Source organism: Copadichromis virginalis, linkage group LG7, assembly GCF_057382275.1.
Source record: "Copadichromis virginalis isolate Kocher_CV1m ecotype Utaka linkage group LG7, C_Virginalis_male_GT1.1, whole genome shotgun sequence".
In the NCBI taxonomy this organism is placed as follows: domain Eukaryota; kingdom Metazoa; phylum Chordata; class Actinopteri; order Cichliformes; family Cichlidae; genus Copadichromis; species Copadichromis virginalis.
Genome location: NC_140624.1, coordinates 17,963,127 through 17,979,496, shown reverse-complemented (window position 1 = coordinate 17,979,496; position 16,370 = coordinate 17,963,127). Strand labels below are relative to the sequence as shown.

General features: G+C 41.1%; 1 protein-coding gene across 14 annotated transcripts in view; it reads right to left on the bottom strand.

Annotated features, from left to right (window-relative positions):
- Positions 1-16,370, bottom strand: part of LOC146704868 (neuronal cell adhesion molecule-like) — an 81,114-nt gene that overhangs the window by 48,824 nt on the left and 15,920 nt on the right. For 11 of the 14 annotated variants that reach the window (XM_085462314.1, XM_085462303.1, XM_085462302.1 and 8 more), the window contains exon 2: positions 408-475. The exons of 2 other annotated variants lie outside the window; for them this stretch is intronic. The gene's annotated coding sequence lies outside the window, so the exon portion shown is untranslated. Of the gene's footprint in view, positions 1-407; positions 476-4,861; positions 4,964-16,370 lie in introns of those variants that run through there. One more of the 14 variants, XM_085462304.1, reaches the window with a different exon arrangement.

Genomic DNA, 16,370 nt, shown 5'->3' with positions numbered 1-16,370 from the left:
TAAATATTTAAATAAAAACAAGCTGCTGATTATTTCACATTTTACTTGTGAGCAACGGCACATTTAAATCTTACAAATATAGTTATTTGGCTTATATCGTGATAGATATCGTTATCGCCTGAAATGAAAAAAACATATCGTGATATGAAAAAATCTTATATCGCCCAGCTCTAGGAGTTGGTTAGGGAGTGTTAATGTTAATAAATTCACATTCTGGCAGCATCATAGACGAAGATATTTAGACTGGGGACATTTGCCAGGAAAGGCAACAGACTGACATCTGTGTGTGTTCACATCCAGTGGGAGGGGAAATGGCTCTGAGAAGAACGAGAACGTTTGATTGCGAAAAGGCCGGAAGTTCACACTGTTTTGGAAAAGTTTTGATATCCGTGGAGTTTCTGACTTACCAGAGAAGCCCAAATCCCCTCTCTCCTCCTCCCTGGCCTGCTTCGCCCGCTGTCTGGCTGAATTCAGTCTGGTTAAAAAGGGACAGCAGGGAATAACAAATTTAGCGCACACCATGTAGACTTCTCTCTGAAACAACCAGCATTTTAAACCAGCTTGAAAGGAACATCTAGTCTTTCCTAAACGGCTTTTCCCAACATCTGTTTGATTTCAGAATGGCTTCACTAATCTGTGCTTTGTTTTTTATACTCTGCTAAAAACACTTCTTTTTCGTAGTGCATGTCTAATGCTCCGTCACAGTCACAGCACAGATTAGACCAGGATATTTAGATAGAGAGAGATAATTCTCTCTTTCAGATCAATCTCTTATGAAAAAAGACCACTTCTCTTTTTAAATATATGTAATCATGCATGGGTGTGTCGACTGGCTGGAAATGCACTTAAAACGCTTCCAACTGTGAAGTTTTGGAGGTAAAAAGCACCTAAACAGTCAAGCTGTGTAAACCAGAGACTTTGAGAGGCAACAGTGTGCAATCCAAGCTGAGGCCCGTGGCTAAGAGCTGGAGGAGAGACATCTCCTCCCTTCATCTCTCGTCTTTTCTTGTTTCATCTCCTTCAGCTCCTCTTCTCTTATCCCATCTTAACTCTGTGTGTATTCTCTATACTTGCTCTTCCTCTTCTTCTACGCCTGTCGTCCTCACCTATCTTCTGCTCGTGCCCTCTTTCCTCTGACCTCATCTCCTTTTTGGTTATATCACCTTTTCCTCACACAGCCTCCACTTTCAGCCTTCCTGTCTTATTATCTCACACTTGATAAAAAATAGAAATGTTTGCCTTAACGCACACTTAACTATATTTTTAAAAATCAATAAGAAAAGAAAAAGGTTTCACATGACAGCTTGGGGAATTTGTGGGACAACAAATCGAGTCAAATGTGATCATCATGCCTTCATCCTCCAACCATCCATTTTCCTAACTTTCCTATCTAAATTAGGGTCACGGCCTATCTCAGCTGTCATAGGATGTAAAGTAGGAAACACACTGGACTTATCACGTGGCCAAGAAGGCTCTCTCCATTCATCTTCTTCCTCCTATCATGACCTAAACTAAAGATCCCGCACATGGACCTGGGAGATAATATACAGATGTGTCTTGACAGATTTGAAATTAAATAAATATATATTTTGACATAAATCTTCAAACCCAGTCAATGTTTCACACTGAATTACTTCTCTCATGACTCTCCTGCTATAAAAATATGAACTTTACATTGGGTCAGAGGCTGGAAAAGGCTTTGATTTTCTGTCCTAACCTATGCTGACCTTGTCATTTCTCTCTCATTTTTCTAATAACTTCTGTTCGGTTTATCCAGCTTCTGTTGCGATTGGTGCTGTAGCAAAATCTGTCTTCTCTTTTCCTTAAACTGTGTCACAGTCAACACGGACACACCTAACGGAATCGATTGCAGAATGATTGAAGAAGCAGATCCAATTTACTTCGAGCAAAGGCTTATCGACTTCAGTCTCCTGCTCTTCGTATGACTCGAAGTCCCACTGAGAGAAGCAGCCGTTTCCACTTGGCTAAATACGAACACTGCTTTTCACAACTGTCAACAGTTATTTGACATTAATTCTGCTTAACACAAATGGCATATGTTTTGTCTCAATATCGCTCTTTAACCCCACTAACCAAAATTTAAATGTGTGCACCCTGTGCTGCACGCTTGTTTACAATCATATGAATTGTTTTCTAGCCATGTTCCCCCAAAACCTGCATTATTTACCGCAACCTTCCGCACAGCTCGACGTTTCAAAAGCCTTACCAGCTCGCACAGTCACTTCATTACTTCTTACAGAATATTACAACAGAAAATCTGATCATCCAACAGCCCTGAATTTAAAGGTTTCTGACCCAGATTTTAAAAAACACTGACACGCATACTATTCTCTCACAGCATCACACTGTAATAATGCTGAAACCTGAGCTGACTCTGTACCTGAGAGCAGCGCTACAGTTCAGCTGCTGCCTTCTTCACCTTTTGCTTTTGGTGAATGTGCAACCGATTTTACAGTTTTCTTCTTCTCTGTGGGTTTGCAGGATCAAACAGCTGATTACAGCCGCGACTTTTTAGAATAAAACAAAGCAACAAAGTGACCTTTCCACATCCTGTTTGAAAGGGCTGCCTTCTGATCCCATCAAAAGAAACCTCCCACTATGTAATCGAGTCAGCCGTCTCACCACCCCACCTCTGCCCTTAGACACTACAGAGTCGTGCAGCGCTCTCGTCCAGCTCAGCTGCCATGGTGATAAGAAAGAGGACCGAGGACCGAAACTGAAAATAGCTTGAGACGGGATGCTGAGTTTGGGCAGCGAGCAGGACTACAAAGCACCTCACAGCAAGAGACCAACAGTACCCTCAAAACCTTAGGGAGCACTCTCGTGCCATGAGACCTGCCAAACAAAGCAAACATCTGAATCTTCTAAAACTCACAATAACACTGATGCTTTGTGGAAAAAGACGGCCCAAAATAATAATGAACACATCGGTGCTCATTCTGCTTATTGTCTGGGTTATATCCTTTTGTTAACAGCGTACCAGCAAACTGCACACACCCTGCCAAATCAACAACTCACAAACAAAGTTTTAGGATAGCTGCTTAACACTGTGAAGCATTTAGCAGTTAGGAATAGATAGAGATATACTGATATTGTCATCAGGAGTCGGTGGAGACCAAACCAGAGCTACAAAGAGAGCAGATATCTGTGTGAAATAGAGTCATCAAGCAGATCAAAACCAAATATATCATGTTAATCCGTATTTGAACAATGTGCAAGAAATAACAGATTGCTAATAATTTCAGCTTTACACACTCATAATAAGCAAACAGTATGTATATCTTATGGCGCTTCAAAGAGGCCAAAAGTAAATTTATTAAAATCCATCAAAAATAAGTAATCTTGAGATGGTGTTCACATCTTTTTTGAGCTATCTAAATGTGTAAGACTTTGTATTCTATAAACAGAACACGCTGACTAAACTCTGGTTGTTAATTAATGGACATTAATTGATGTCACAAAGCAAAGACGGCATTGTTAGTACACCGCTGAATACCTGCTTCTAAGGACATTGTTTTTCATTTGTCATCTCATGCAAAATAGAGCAGAGACGCATATACTGCATATTCGGCATGTCCGGTGAAATGTCAACAGGCGAAACAAGCATGGCTCACTGTAGAAATGCTAATTAGCACAGTGTCATTCTTCTAATGAGGGTCTGGTTGGCTTTCTCTTCCAGGCTATGTTGTTCTTAGCTGTACGTTTGTGCGTGTGCTCCTGTGTCCATAAACAGGGGAAGGGGGCTCAGCGTTGGCACGGAAGCCTGTTGGTTTAATTTTAGACTATCGCCTAATGAGAGGCAGTGTGGCTATAGATGATACCGTTCTCCCGATGAAGTGTCATTACTGCCAAAGAGGGAAGAAATATTGAATTTAAATTAGAGGACATGGCTTGCAGATAGAAAGGTTCTGTTTTTTGTTTTTTTTTGTTTAAATTACATTTTAAAGCAAGCAGGCTCAACAAAATGAAGAGGATTTGTTGATTGTGCAAGCGCTGGAAAGGTGCAAAATCTCTATGAACGTGTTAATATCAAACCTGAGCTGCAAAACCAGTCTGTAGGTTTTACCACAAGGAAAACACCCACAGCTTCAAAGAGTGACAGGCTACAAGTACACGACGAAACCAAGTCTCAAAATGTTTTAGTGAACATTTTCAGACTCATGCAACTGATGACTACTTTCTGTATCAACTAGTTAGTTTATATTCATTTGGTAATGTGGTGAAGAAACTGACCGTCGTTCGTTTTGTCTAAATAATCTTCAGAAGCCTTTTGCTGCCCAGTCAAGTTAAAAACCCAAAGATATTCAATTTACTATCACAAAAACTTTAAAAGATAATATTTTGCTTAAAAAAAGGGTGAAAACACTGAACAATTCTGTCAATTTAATATGTGTTTGTAGTTCTAATTTTCAAAAATAATTGTCAATCAACACCAACATGTGATAAAACAACCAGCATGAGCTCTAAAAAGCAAAAAGCAACACCATCAAATGTAATTTCTTGGCTGATTAATAGTTCAAACCCCCCAAATACTTAATTTTAAATCGTATAAAAGAGAGAAGACCAACACACAGTCATCACTGAGAAGTTTAAAGCAGCAATTATTTGATATTTGTCCTGATTAATAATTAATATTACCAACGAACTGAACCCAACAATAATAATAATGGTTCCTTTTTTAAAATCAAATAATTGCTGAAGCGGTTTAATCATCCAGGACATTTCATCAGTTCTCCCAAAAACATTCAAAACTTAAGAAGATGACTTATGCAGATCTTACAGAGCAAAACAGAGACACTGTGCCCCTAAATGCCATTTAACCACAAAGCTGATACATCACCTTTATCTCCGTGTGTGTCAGTAAGGATAAGTCGCCTCAGTTTGTGCATTCATTGCATGAAGCCAGTTCAACTGTCATAATCCCGGTGGTTGTTTACTTCTCGACGTGTCTGCTGTAACTGACTGACAGCAAAGAGAGAGGGGTTGGTTCCCTCGCACACCCAAAACCCCTCCTCCAAAAAACAAAAACCTCCCCTGACCCTCCCTCCCCTCTCACAGTGGGATTAAAACAACCTTTTGTGTCTCTACAATAGAGGTTAAACATTTCCTGGTATCACATGAACTGCTCGCAGAATCCACATAGTTACTGGGTGGCAATTTCTAGTATTTTATGCAAGAACATGAAATATTTTTAAAGTTATTTGTTTTTATAAGACGTAACAGTCTGCGAAATGAGGCAATGACAGAAGCGCAACATCCTGCTATATGAATCTGGCAGAGCATAAAAGCAACAGTGGCACTATAATTGCATGTTAAATCAAACTGCACCCAGTCTACAGTAAAATAATTGTCAGCTGCACTGATTGTGCTCGAATCAATGCGGCCTTCGAGGCGTTCAATAGAGGGTGGAGGCTGAACAGCAACGTAAGAAAAGAAAAAAAGAGTAAAAAGCCTCAAGGCACATCCGAAGGACTTCCTTTCCCATACAGTTAGACACCAGAGAAAGTACTCACCTACAGTCAACAGATGTCCCCATGCAATCTAATCTAGCTGACACAGTGAGAGGAAGCTTATTTATTGCCGACTCCTCGCCAGCATTATTGCAACCCATTTTAAGAGAATAGATGTGAAAAGTCTTTTGACGTCCGTTAGCTATGGTTGCAGAGGGTAACAATGGTTTGAAAGAGTCACTTTTCTCTGGGCCCAGCCTTAAATAACACTCCCTCGCTACAAAAGCACTGAAAATGTAACTTTATCTGCATCAAAGAGGATTCTCGCTCCGGCTGAACAAGGACCTCAACCCTGGTATTCAAAAAGCACACGTATTTACTCCAGAGTTTTTATGTCTTTATGCTTACATTTGCTCCACAGAGTAATTTTTAAAATTGTTTTTTTTTTTGTTGCAAGTAACTATTCGAATTATGATTTTAAAAGTGCAAAACATTTACAAGAGATTAAACTAGCCGTTCACAGTTTTTGTTGATCTGTGACTTGTAATTGTCAGAAAACAGCATCACACATTAATTCCAAAAGGCACACTTCCATACATGCACACAGATGTATAATAGCTTAAAAATAGGCATACAGTAAGTGGACATGGTACAATGGAACATATCTCTCTAAAGACAGATATCAGGAAATTAATATGCAGAACTTGTAGGCAAAGGACATGAGTTTTGACACCATTGGCACAATGTTTATCACATTTTTGGTTTCCGTTCATAGCTTAAGGTCTATTGACCAATCACATTTGTTCAAAGAGGGATTGCACTTGTAGATATTTCATCTTTAAGCTATTATTAATTACTATACATTGTTAATAGTTCTTCTTCACTTTTACTGAAGTATTTTTTCATTGTTCAAATGCTTGCATAAAAAAAGAGAGGGTCTCCATTCACTGGTTGCGCTTTTGGGAATACCCACTTCATAATACTCCATGGCATATGACATCTGTCTGCTCCAGTGGGAAAAGCTGAATGGCTTCACAACATGGTCATTGTTGCAAATCGCTGTGAGTACATAACGTCCACCCACTCACAATGATGAAAACATCAGCCCACAGACCATCAGAGTGTCACTGGTGGTCGGGAGGCTCGAAACTTTTGCACTGCAATTCCAGCTTAATCTGCTAATGAACAGCTTCGGTCGTCCTTTTGTGTAAACATAACTCAGCGCGTTGAGCTTTCTCAGCATCTACCGTCTCTGCATGAGAAGCCATTAACTTAAACAAAAAAATGTATCATAAATAAAAGCATTCATTGTAGCGGACGTCTTTCAGGGAGATGATGGATAGCAGTGAGGTGTACGTATTGTGGTATGAAATGAGTGAAAGGGCCATATTTCACTGAGCGAGGGGCGTGATTGACCAAGTCTAATGGGCATTATTTCTGCACACTGACTCCGTAGTGCAGAGACACTGGGCGATCCCTGCCGGCCCATTTGCTCTTTCAGTCTCACACTGAGATAGGACCGGCGCCCTCCCCGGTCTTTGTCAAGACACCAATAGAAGAACGATATTTCAATGGCAACTGCATATTTCAATAGAAACTTTTAACAGAAAAAAAAATAAATAAAAAAACTTTCATGTTGCCGTCTAGACCTGGCCCTCGTAACCGGAGCTGCGCACAGTGTGCATGTGACTGTTTGTGCACACTCATAAATTCATTTGTCTCTGGCGGGGACTCTTTTGAGCTTCCTATTCAGAAATGTGAATGGGAGTGAAATATGATTGGCCTGGAGAGAGAATAAGAGGCTGGGTTCACAAGGCTATCGAGGCTGGGCGGGCGGGTGGGGGACACTTGAAATACTTCATTGCCTGTCAGAAACAGAAAGAAAAGACAAGCATGGATGATTTAGCCTTCTAAAGTTTGCTCCTAATACATCATTCCCACACTTGTTTGCCCAAGTATATCGCACAGTAATGTTTTATGTCTTGTTTTCAGGTCAAATTTCAGTTATTAAACTGTTTAAATGTGCTTTGTATAAAGCAATAAAAGCATGAAAATGGTCTGACAGGACACTGCAGAACCGTCCTCGTCCATGCCTGCATCAAATTTAGTCTTGTTAACTCTGCCTGAACTCATTAGGACACAATAACACCGAGGAGATCAGGTGTCTGAGGTATCATGTACCAAGACTATCACGAGATAACGTGGGGTAACTGGTAAAGTATCAAAGGAGCTAAATGAAGGTGTAGGAATTTCACGGGGAAACAGAAAGCATTTCACAACAAGCCGCGCTGATGACAGAGGCATCGGATTCAGCTGCAACAATGAGGAAAACAAAGCTGCCGGCGTCTTAAGGGAATTTACATGAATTACAGAAAGACGGCCCTAGGGACGGCCGCGACCTCTCCTCAGCTTTTTAAAAAAAAAAAAAAAAAAAACCTAAACAAGACCCCGATCCCGCCTATCGGCGCACAAACACACACGGCCACGCACGCGCACAGGAACACACCAGCAGAGAATGGTGTGACTGGTTTCCATGGTGCCATGAGGCTCACTGACAGGGCTGGAGTGTTAACATGCTCAAAGACAACAGGGAGGATGATGGTGGGGAAAAGAAAAGGACGGAGGGAGAGAGAGGCAGAGAGAGCACAGTAAAAAACAATAAACAAAAAAAAACAAAGCGTGTGTAGAAAGGGAGAGATTTACCACACAGAGGCCATCCCTGAGGCCTGTAGTGCTCTGTATCGTATTTCTTTTTTTCTACTCAAAGACCCTGACACAATTCAAAATACACAATAGTTCAACTTAACAAAAGCCAGAGCAGCAGCGTCTCTTTATTTCCTTCGTGCTACTAACTGTTTATAACATCAGTTCAATTTATGTACTCTAAATCAGCGGTCCCCAACCTTTTTTGCGCCACGGACCGGTTTATGCCCGACAATATTTTCACGGACCGGCCTTTAAGGTGTCGCGGATAAATACAACAAAATAAAACTAGTACCGGTACCGAAAAAAAGAAGATTTACTCATAACACACGTGAAAAGACCCAGGAAAACCGAGTAAACGATAAAAACGATAACAAAATAACGCTGAAAACCGATAAAAATCCTGAAAAACATACATTTCACACCTGAGCCTCAACTGAGCCGGTACCAAACGACTCACGGACCGGTCCGAGGCCCGGGGGTTGGGGACCGCTGCTCTAAATTGTTCGGGGACAATTCTGTTTAATTTTACTTCAATATAGAGCACATATTGTAGTAGTTATAATAACACTGTACTAACAGTTTAAGATCAACGTTGTAAAAAGTCAGTCATAAAAAAGGGCAGAAAGGCCAATATTGCTATGGTCTAAGCTTTTGAAACAATTTCTAAATGAAGGCAAATAAATTACTTTAAAGATTAAAGATTTCTTTTCATATAAAGTGTGTGCTTACTTTTAATTTGGTTTCTGCAGTCCTTCTAATGGCCAGCAGGGGGAGACTGACAAAATAAGCAAAATTGTGTGTGTAAAAGGTTTGTTTCACTTCATTTATGACTTGAGTATATTTTTTCTTGATGGCTTGATGCTGTGAAATGGTAATTTAACAGCTTATCAATGTGCTTATTATATAACTTACAGTGTCCACAAGAAGGATAAAGCAAGATAAGCTGTAGGATGGCCCTAACTTGCTACCTTTGCCCCACCTGGCTCATCAGGTGGGGCAAAACAAAAATTGTTGTTTCAAAACAAAGGCATGTTGCAGGATGTTCTCAAAGGTTTGTCTCAGAGTTTCACAACAGGACCTCACTAAACTGTGGCTGATGTGACAGTGGCTAACATCTTTGATATACAGTTTGTGATTTTACCAAAACTTTCTGTTTGCATGGAATCTGTTGTAGTGGGAAGAAATATGGAATGGTACCATCAATGATATGAATCATAGCAATCTACTGAGCAATAATATGGAGCAAAAGAAACAACAATAAGACAATCATACCAGTTTTAAACAGCTTAGATTAGAGGAGCTTACTAATTAGAACTTAAACCGTACAGTTAGTACATCTGTAAGGTCACTAAAGTTCCCTCATTACTCAGAACAGCTGTGAGTGAACACAACAACAACAAAGACTTTGTGGGTTTTATTGTCCACTTCTTTTCTCTCCCAAATAACAAGGCTAACATGGACTTGTACAACCTGTCTGATGGTCTTATTGTTCATATACAAAGGCATTTGATTCTAGCTCTTTGGGGATTCCCGTGTTATAATAACAGGCAGCACAAAAGGGTCAGAAAAACAAAACCTATGGTGTAATAAACCACAATTTTCCATTAGGACCCGGTAATCCCACACAATCAACATCACAGGCCTCAGAAGAAGTACAAACTTACAACTGTCAATACAAACAATGTACTTGCTGACTTACCTGTAATATTGTCAGAGGCATCTTTATGTTTGTTTGTACAGCCTTTCTACCTTCTTGTTTGTTAAGTTGCTCAACTTTCCTCTGCAATAAAGGATTATATGGATATTTCCGCAGTGCTTATTTTCAGTTTTAACCCTCTCGAGGCAGGCGTTGCCGATTTGCAACAGTTAAAAACTAACAACCTGATTACCCCACATACATATTTTATGAGTTTTTTTTACTCAGAAGTACCACTGCAGGACTTGGTTGTGCATAAGCAACAAAAAACTTAATTTGAGCCTGAGAGGGTTAACTCTCAAGCAGTCCAGATAATATGGCCAAACTGTAATAGTCTGCAATCATTCTGATCATGTGAGCGTTTTTAAAGCGATGTTATTGTGTTTCCCGATTTCAACACTCGACTTGGTGAGTGCAATCGCATTAGAAATTAAATGAATAACAACTGACACTGCAATAATAATCCCAGCACTAAGATTTAGCTTTGAGGATGTGGAACACCTTAACTGCTTTTTCAGCCACTAAAACAGAAATTCCTGCTCCTGTGGCTATTGTTAGCTCACCATGTTCAAGCCAAAGACTTTGACTGACTTGCCAACCATAGCCATACAGTATATAGCAATATGGCAACCATCCATGTGATAATGAAGCAAGAGAGGAAGTGCTGCAGCCAGGTCTGATATGGTGTGTGCATGGGGCTTGTCTCCAACTGCAGAGAGCACCAGCTGAGGACATGAGGGGAGGTGGCAGACATCCAAGAGTTTTTCTGCACCAACACAGAAAAGCCCCCCAAGCAGATCTCCCCCTCTATATGCTCCATACTGTCACCCATAAGAAGATCATCTTCGGCCCAGTGAGCAGTAAGCATCCATAGATGTCAATACACCCACTCCCCAACACACACACACACTCACCCTCACTCTCTCTCTCAGTATGTGCATGTGCACTGATCCCCGCGTCCATATGTGTCCACAGAAGGCGCAGGCATGTGTGCACCTCCTTTGCTTCCCCACCAGGACCAATTTCCATCCACCGTCTGTGAGAGTGTGCGATCGATGCTGCACGGGGCACGTCATCCCGGCTGTTCATTACCGTTGGCAACTCTGTGACCATAAGCACAAACAACCTGCCCCTCTGATGCATTGCACACCAGCTAGAGACGGATGAATGGACGGAAGTTTAATTTAAAGCTGTGCATTAAGCATTAACCTATTACTTTACGAGCAGCTAAAGGAATTTCACTTAACTTTGCTGCCTGAGTGTCTCCAGAAGGAATCTTTGAAGTGCATGTTTGTGGCAGCAGCAAGACAAAGGAGAGTTTGCTCCCTTCTTCATCTTCATCCTCATCTGAGCCCTCTTTCCAGCTCTCATACCACCTGTCTCCTCAACGCAACCGCAATCTCTCAAGACTATACAGAAGCAGTCAGGGATGTCAACAAACACAGCTATTATTTCAGTTTAAATAGGTTCATGTTACATACCAAATGTAACATACTAAGAATTCTAAAGCAAAAAACACACAGCCGGTATAGGAGGCTGCAATGAATGAGGAGATAAAGTTCAGACAGTCTTTGCTTTCTCTGAGCACAATCAAAGCTTCCCCTCAAACAAACAACTACACACTTGGACTGAGAGCAGACGGAAAAGCCAAATCCAGGGAAAACAAGTCTAGCCCTGCTCTCTACCTCTCTTTTCCATAAGCAGAGAGGTGAAATTACCAGCTTCCGAGTGACGCCCTAATATAAAGTCTATATCACGTGCAGTGGCTCAAGAGCAGAAACAAGGAAATGAAAGTTTCTGCTCAGTCTTTAATGCAAAAACTCCTGAGAGAAAAAAAGATGGATGGGGGGGAGTGTCAGTGACATCAGTCGTCATGAGTGGAGCGGTGAAGGAGACTGTGCTGAAGGGTATAATCAGGCTGTCTACAACAGACTGAGGCTGCCACACACACACACACACACACACACACACACACACACACACACACACACACACACACACACACACACACACACACACACACACACACACAGAGACGTGCACGCACACATGATATTGCTGCTGAGATAAAAATGTAAAGGGAGGGAGACAGATGTGTCTGTTAGGAGAACAGACAAATGAAAGGTGCAGATGTGCAAAGGACCGCAAAGGTGCAGAGGTGCTGGCTATTCATACCTGAGATTCCAACACGATTCCACACATTCTACACATTTTACTTCTTTCTTATAACCACTATGTGCCTTTAAAGATGCATTTTGTGTCACCTATGTTTGATGTTGTTATGTGTTCTCCTTCATGTGTTCTTGTTCTTGTCTGATCTGAACTGAATTTGGGTGTAAGGCTGGGCTTGATGCTGATATATTATATGACTTCTCCTATTGGTGGAGCTTTAGTAGTGGAATATTGCACTCACACTTACTGGGTTAGGTGGAAGCTTGTTACTGGTTGAACACCATATGTAGAAGGATTCGGTGTGTCCATGGACTGAAACGTGTTGGAGTTTTTGTAACCTAACCTTACTGTGAAAATACAGGTATTTTAATTTTATTTTGAAAAGAGAGTTTTTTGGATATTGAAGCCTACATGTATCCCTTCCAAATTACACCTCAAATATAGTGGGTTGAATCCACAAATGTTTGTTTTTGTATGTGTGACAATGTCAATGAAAACATGAATCCCCTGTCGTGTGCACAGTGTGTGTTACCACTGGGCTAATGGCTGGTAAACATAACTAAAGGTCAAGGAAAACACTGAGGGGATGGTGAAATTACCTCTGTATTGCCTTGGCTGTTTTCACTTGTAATTTCATGTTAATCATTCCTCTGCCTTTTCCTCTTTACTGCTAAAGACAGTATCCACCATTTCAGGTAAGACATCTGTAACTTGAGCCGCTGATTTACAGACGTGAAAGTTGTAACAAACTCCAAATCCAGATCTTGGCGAGAGAGGGAGATTATCCAAAATGTTTTGTTCTGGTGATTAAATCATAACACTTCCTGTACATTTCACATTAAAAGCATCGCCTTGGGCTGTTAATAGACTCATTGTTGGTGAGCTTGGAAAGGAGGCAAGAGCAGGCGGCCACAGCAGCAACCTTCACATACTGCTAAATCTAATGGAGTATTGCTAGAACAGTCTAATCAGTCTGCAATAAGAGTTTTTCTTTCTGTAAAGCTGGGAAACTTTTAAAATCCTATATAGGAACGTGACTATTAGTATTCGCATTTTAATTGTCATACTCATCAATAATATTCCTGTGTCTGATAGTATCAGTTTATTTCTGTTGTGTCAGGTACCAGGATCCTCACATCTTTAATAGCAAAGTTACTGCAACAATTTATAAGCCTGGGACAAAATTTAGGAGACTTTTTTTGTTTTTAAATTATAGGAAAAAATAATCAACATTCTCTTCCTTCAACCTTCTCTTCCCTGTCTTGCTTCTACAAATATCTGAGGTAAATACATATCCAAACCAATATTTGTGTACTCAAAGCCTGGCCGTCTCTGTTTGCCCTGAAAAACACGTCTTTGCAGCGGTTGGTGTTCCCTAACTGGCCCCAGTGGAGGAAGACAAAGCAGCCCTCCATGCCTATCGGGATGTTTCCATCCCTCTCTCGCACTCTAATCTCATTCCTTCTCCACCTTTCTCCTACATCCACTTCTCTTTTCCTCTCATCTTTGTTTTTTTCTCTTTCGCCTCCATGCTCTTTGGTGCAGGTGACAGCACAGGGACAATGGGATGATATCACCACTCGACTCTTAGCAGCTTGTGCATGCTGCACAATAACAGACTGCTGCAGCTCAAGTGGCAGGGGAAGCAAAGAAGGGAAAAAAAAGCAAACTGTACCGCTCAACAGATCGAGAAAAGGAGTGGAGGGAGGAGAGAGAGTGAGAAGGACTGTGTTTTCCATGTTCGTGAACACTCTAGTGGTCATGCGTGGATGCAAGGTACACTGAGCCTATAGCCTCTATGCCTACAGCTGTATCTGTGTGGGCAGGACTGCAGACTGTGCTGCCTTTTAATTGCAGCACAGCTCCTTCCTCTTTTCTGACAATGTCTCACACACATAAACACACACACAGAGACACACACAGAGCAAACAGAACGCAGCACACCTGCCACGAGGCAGATTGGATTTACACTGCATCAATAATTCACCCTCACATATATCCCCAAACACACCCAAACGCACACATGCAAGCACACTGAATGCAGGCCGTCTAGAGAGAAGGTACTGGCCAAAACCTGCAGTACCAAAACTGTGTTTGAATGTGGCAATGACCATGTAGTTAGAGGATAACACATATCACAGCCACTGATCCTGAATCATTAAAGTACAAATTACCTCAGTTTTTAAACCAAGCACGAGAGCTTTTTTTTTTTTGGTGTTTCTATTCTTAGAAATGCATGACTAAAAACCACATCCTCGGGCTTGCTATTCTCAAGATCCATCACCGCATCTCATCTGAAGCAGGCTGAGCACAAGGAACACTGTCACAGTGAGACTTTCATCTCCAACAACGTCTTATGCATTAGCCAGAATCTTGGCTGCCCTTACTTTAGCAGCGGAGTGGAGGATGCAAATGGGCTTCTGTTATTGTTGTGTTTGTCTGATGTTTTTCACATCCAGCCAACACTTCACAACGTCTCTATTGTTGCCAGCTGTGGCCAGGTGTTATAACAGCCTGAACACAGGGAAGACGATCCCAGCTTCTCAAGGCCCAGGTTCATGTTCCCAGATTGCAGACTGCGCAGCACTAAATGTACTGAAATTTAGATCAGACAGAGATTATTCAAATTCTCAAATTTGAGGAGCTGTGAGAAACACACGCCAGGCACTTTTCAGATAAAAGACTAATTATATATCAAAACTTTGAAATGATCTACTGACTTAAGGTTTTTAGCAGAAAGAAGAAATTTGTTAGCACTCATCTGCGCCAAGTGCAGACAGATTTTTTGTTTAGCGTGTAAACCCTGGAGGGCTGATGTTTTCTATAAACTGATGTATTTCTTTTTCTTATAAATCCACTTCAATGAAATGTATTTCAATGCTTGTTGTGCTAGCCAAATGTTTGGCCTCACATCGACTTAAAGCTACAGGATTATAATGCGCTGTTTTAACAGTATGAGCTCCTTTAGAAGGAATAAATCAAAGTAATGCGATACACAATAGAATATTCATAAACTTATTGTTGCAACCCAAATGGCCTTTGGATTGATGTGTACATCTGATGGATTCAAATGCCGTAAAAAAGCTTGCGTATTGATCACATGTGCCATTAGCACTTTGAACCATGCTTTTATTGGAATCACTTAAAAGTGCATTCCTGTATGGTGTTTTGAGAAAATGGATCCCTTGCAAATGCATTCACAGTGGATAGATGCTTCCATTAGGCTTAATATGAAAATCATCAGTAGTGCAAACATAAACAGAAAGCTTGACCTTGGAGGATGCGATGCAAATACCACGAAAACAAATGTGAAAGTGCACTGTCCTGTTGATCCGAGAGGACACTTTAAAGGGAAAGGTTGGATTTTTCTGGGGGTTATTAATCTATTCAGTTGGATGTTAAGCACAGAAGGGGGCAGGAATCTTGAGGAGTATCTAACAATTGGGCTTTTATTTCCTCAGAACTGCATAATTATTGAGGTTAATTCAACTCACAGCTTGTGCGCCATTGTCTTTGAATATGGCTGCAACCGCTTAAATGAATAAATTAGTGACACAACGAAGCTAAAAGACAAGCTCTGCCTGAATGCACAATGTCAGAGACACTGGCTCCGAGCATAAGACAAAAAAAAACGCCGTCACTTGATTTGCTGGAGACAAGCTTTGTATTTTACAGGCCCGCGTTTGATCAGTGATACGGTTTCTCTGGTACAGTGGGGCAAAAAAGTATTTAGTCAGCCACCGATTGTGCAAGTTCCCCCACCTAAAATGATGACAGAGGTCAGTAATTTGCACCAGAGGTACACTTCAACTGTGAGAGACAGAATGTGAAAAAAAAAATCCATGAATCCACATGGTAGGATTTGTAAAGAATTTATTCGTAAATCAGGGTGGAAAATAAGCATTTGGTCAATAACAAAAATACAACTCAATACTGTGTAACATAACCTTTGTTGGCAATAACAGAGGTCAAACGTTTACTATAGGTCTTTACCAGGTTTGCACACACAGTAGCTGGTATTTTGGCCCATTCCTCCATGCAGATCTTCTCGAGAGCAGTGATGTTTTGGGGCTGTTGCCGAGCAACACGGACTTTCAACTCCCGCCACAGATTTTCTATGGGGTTGAGGTCTGGAGACTGGCTAGGCCACTCCAGGACTTTCAAATGCTTCTTATGGAGCCACTCCTTTGTTGCCCGGGCGGTGTGTTTTGGATCATTGTCATGTTGGAAGACCCAGCCTCGTTTCATCTTCAAAGTTCTCACTGATGGAAGGAGGTTTTGGCTCAAGATCTCACGATACATGGCCCCATTCATTCTGTCCTTAA